Here is a 5,000-nt window from a genome sequence, read left to right as displayed (position 1 = left end):
AGCGACGGAGTGCCAACAACAACATTATAATAATGAAATGAGAGAATAGAGAGGTAATTAATAAATTATTATTTGTTAATTAAAAAATTGACAACCATCACCTACACCTGTTTCAATTCAGGTCCTCAAAATATTAATTAATCAAATTAATTTGAAAGTAGAATCTCTTCAGAGGTTGATGAAGGTGTTCAATTTCCTCATTTTGAGTAAATGACTGCAAACCGTTAACTCATGTTGAGTAAACGGTTTGCAGCTGTTTAAATAATTTAAATAATTTCTTATTTAATTAATTTTATGAGGGTCTGGATTGAAACAGCTGTAAGGGATGCTTGCCAATTAATTACCTCTCTATTCTCTCATTTTATTATACATATATATATATATATATATATATATATATATATATATATATATATATATATATATATGTGTGTGTGTGTGTGTGTGTGTGTGTGTGTGTGTGTGTGTGTGTGTGTGTGTGTGTGTGTGTGTGTGTGTGTGTGTGTGTGTGTGTGTGTGTGTGTGTGTGTGTGTGTGTATACACACATACACACACACACACTCACATATATACAAATAGCAGAGACTCCAGCAAATAAGATCTGAAGAAGGAATTCTAATTCCGAAATATCATCGAACTATAGTTTACCAAGTTACAAGAGGTATATAGTCCATTTTTTGTTCTATAGTGCATTGTTATACTTTCCTAAACTTTTTATTCTTTACAAACAATACACAATGCTTCAAGCGAACTACAATACTCTCCTATAAATATATGTATGTATATATATATATATATATATATATATATATATATATATATATATATATATATACAGATAACGAAATAATTTTTTATTCTCAAACGCAGGATAATGCTAATAATGTAGCACGAACAAGAGAGTTTATCCTATTCATGCTATATTCTTGCGTTTGAAAATAAAATTATTTCCTTATCTGTATCAATACATCTTAACGCTTCTAAAGCAAACTTTGTTGACTTTGACTTTCAACGTCAGCTGAATTTGGTATATATACATACATACATACATACATACATACATACATACATATATACATATATATATATATATATATATATATATATATATATATATATATATAACTTGCACTCTGTTGGTTACAACGACAGACTTCAGTTGATCCAATCAACAGTACAACAGTACAGTCTACTTGTGAAATTAATATGCTAGTGGCTGAGCACTCCACAGACATACATACCTTTAATGTAATTCTCAGGGAGATTCAGCATGACACGGAATGTGACAAGGCTGGCCCTTTGAAATACAGGTACCACTCATTTTTGCCAGTTGAGTGGACTGGAGCCACGTAAAATAAAGCATCTTGCTCTAGGACAAAACGCATTACTGGTTATTGAACTCACAACCTTATGATCGTGTGTCAAATACCCTAACCACTAAACTATGTGACTTCAGTTTTATATATATATATATATGAAGGGATGCTGAAAACTTCCTGGCTTGGAGTAAAAGAATATACAAGAGGATCAGTTGATTATGATTATTTTCAACATATTCCCCTGTCAAATTTACACACTTATTGCAGGAGTTCTCCAGATCTTCTAAGCCCCGTAACAGAACTCAGAAGTTTGGGCCTCCAGCAAGGCATTAACAGTATTGTAAAATGCAACACCGTTAATGCCAGGAACTTTTCAGTGCTTCCTTATGTGTGGATATATACTCACGCATCAGTAACTTAGATGACTTAGATGACTTAGATACGTTTCAGCCAAAGATTGGCCCAGGCCATGTCTAACTTAATAGCACCACCTGATAGGATTTCTTAAGTCATTTTCAAGTCAAGTTTTGTGGTATCACAGCTCATTCAAGATAGGAACAACTAATACTTTTATGTACGGGGGAAGTAAAGGTTGGAGAAGAGTAACGTATAGATAAAGGACGTTAGTAATGCAGAAAGGGAAAAAGCATGGTTTTCGTGAAGAAAGAAAGAAAGAAAGAAGGAAAGAAAGAAAGAAAGAAAGAAAGAAAGAAAGAAAGAAAGAAAGAAAGAAAGACATAGAGGAAGAAAGAGAGAAAGAAGGAAAGAAAGAAAAAGGTAATGGAAAAGATTCCTGGACGACTGTTTCATACTCTGGAATGAAAACAGATAAACTCCTGAAATTCAAAAGTCTATTGAACAGTGTCAACCCAAACATACAGTTCACAATGGAATACAACCAAAAGGAGCTCCCTTTCTTGGATATACTAATTAAAAAAGTAAACCTAAAAATAGAAACGGACATATTTTACAAAACCACAGACGCCAAACAATATCTACTATTCGATTCATGACACCCAAGACACACCAAAACAAACATCCCCTTCAACCTTGCAAGAAGGATATGCACGATAGTGTCAGAATAAAATACCAGAGACTTTAGACTACAAGAACTCAAAAACACAGTAATTGACAGACACTACCCAGTTCAACTCATAGAGGATGGAATCAGACGTGCATCACAAATCGACATAGAAAGCTTAAGAAAAGTTAAACACAGCAACACACCTTCCCCGAAAATACTGCCGTACATATCCACATACAACCCCAGAAACAAAGAAGCCTTCAGCATCATCACCCAAAACATACCAATGCTACATAAGAACCCCAAATTAAAGGAAATTTTACACACACACAAAATCATTAAAAGTTACAAACAACCAAAATCACTAAAAAAGATCCTCACAAAGGCAAAATTATTTTCCAAAATAACAGATGCAAAAGTGAAAAAATGTGATCAACCAAATTGCGCAACATGCCCAAACCTTCTAGAAGGTTCAGAATTCCTTTTCAAAGAGGGACAAAAATTCAAAATTAAATCTGACTTTACTTGCGCCTCAGAAAACTTTCTTTATGTAATAAGATGTTCGGGCTGCCACGAAAACTACATAGGGTCCACGGGATTATCGCTCAGACGCAAATGCACACTGCATCGACAGCAGATTGCATTCCCAGAATACCGAATGATACCCTTTAGTGAACATATTGAGAAATGCGCAAAACAAATGCTACTACAATTTATAATCTTTCCATTCTATCAATGTGCCACTGGAACACCAACACAAAATAGATTAAATAGGGAAACCTTCTTCATTCAAAAATATAAACCCAAACTTAACCATTGCTAACACTTTTAAATAAAGAAATTCACCTCACTGAGAGAAAAAAAATATAGAACAAAACCTAACATTCTATTCCTTCTAAACCAAACCATGGTAAATTAATCAAAATCTATCACCTCCTACATTTCGATTATCTCCCTTATACCGGAAAAAAATCCCTGATTACCTCCCCCTATCTAGAAGTCTATTTTACACACTGGAGCGAAGACATGTTACGATACATGTAGAGAAATTTGAAAAGACAACACGAAACCGGTTATTTCTCCAAATACAATGTTTATATACCCAAAATTTTATAACATTTTTCTGACATAACAATTTAAATATATACTTTAACTATCTAACACAAGCCTTCTGTAGTTTTTTCACTCTTGTTTATCTTTTATATATATATATATATATATACACTCTTTTACTCTTTTACTTGTTTCAGTCATTTGACTGCGGCCATGCTGGATCACCGCCTTTAGTCGAGCAAATCGACCCCAGGAATTATTCTATCGGTCTCTTTTTGCCGAACCACTAAGTTACGGGAACGTAAACACACCAGCATCGGTTGTCAAGCGATGGTGAGGGGACAAACACAGACACACAAACACACATACATTTATATATATATATATATATATATATATATATATATACGACGGGATTCTTTCAGTTTCCGTCTACCAAATCCACACACAAGGCTTTGGTCGGCCCGAGGCTATAGTAGAAGACACTTGCCCAAGGTGCCACGCAGTGGGACTGAACCCGGAACTATGTGGTTGGTAACCAAGCTACTTACCACACAGCCACTCCTGCGCCTATATGTATATATATATATATATATATATATATATATATATATATATATATATATATATATATATATATATATATATATATATATATATATATATATATATATATATATATATATATATATATATATATATATATATATATATATATATATATATATATATATATATATATATATATATATATATATATATATATATATATATATATATATATATATATATATATATATATATATATATATATATATATATATATGTACAAGAATAAGGGCAGAGAATCGTCAATTAATAATAGAATTAATAATTAACAATTTTGCCAAGTAGTTCAGTATGAAAAAAACCTTTATCGGTAAAACTATTTATCATTATAAATATACAGGGATTAGCAATTGAGTTGCTTCTCCAACATACTGAAAATTTAGAAATAGCAGTCAAAGAACTACTGATTCCAAACTACAAATTTTTCTCTAAAGTGGATGGCGATATTTATGGCACACATAGAACAAAAAACCGGAGGGAAAAGCGTAAACAAACCAAGCCTTTATCCACTTTAGAGAAAAATTTGTAGTTTGGAATCAGTAGTTCTTTGACTGCTATTTCTAAATTTTCAGTATGTTGGAGAAGCAACTCAATTGCTAATCCCTGTATATTTATAATGATATATATATATATGTATGTATGTATGTATGTATGTATACAGGGTAAAGTAATAAACTGTTGTCTAAATTATGCAAAAATGAAAATAACACTGACATCTCATTTTAACAGATATATTTACCAAAATTACATAAAAGATTTTGAAATGCTAAAGAGTAAATTTATTCAATAAAATCGCCATCGGCTTCAACCATGGCCTCCAGACGACATAAGAAGGAGGCATAACGTCGCCATCGTTAGTGAGCACACCAAACACCATGATGTTGACTCGGTGTTTGATTTTATCACTCTTGGTACATCTCCTCAGATTGCACCCAAACACTCTGAAATGTTTATATTAGAGTTTCCGGCGTCAATGCCATGCAGTACAGTATGT

At 32.4% G+C, this 5,000-nt stretch overlaps 1 protein-coding gene across 1 annotated transcript in view; it reads right to left on the bottom strand.

Annotated features, from left to right (window-relative positions):
• The window catches only part of LOC106873181 (basic helix-loop-helix ARNT-like protein 1), a 788,348-nt gene that overhangs the window by 631,638 nt on the left and 151,710 nt on the right, over positions 1 to 5,000 (bottom strand). The gene's annotated exons all lie outside the window — the stretch shown is intronic.

Source organism: Octopus bimaculoides, chromosome 7 (assembly GCF_046866305.1).
Source record: "Octopus bimaculoides isolate indiv1 chromosome 7, ASM4686630v1, whole genome shotgun sequence".
NCBI classification, from domain to species: domain Eukaryota; kingdom Metazoa; phylum Mollusca; class Cephalopoda; order Octopoda; family Octopodidae; genus Octopus; species Octopus bimaculoides.
Note: the sequence above shows the minus strand (reverse complement) of the source record. Positions and strands in the feature narration are given on the sequence as shown.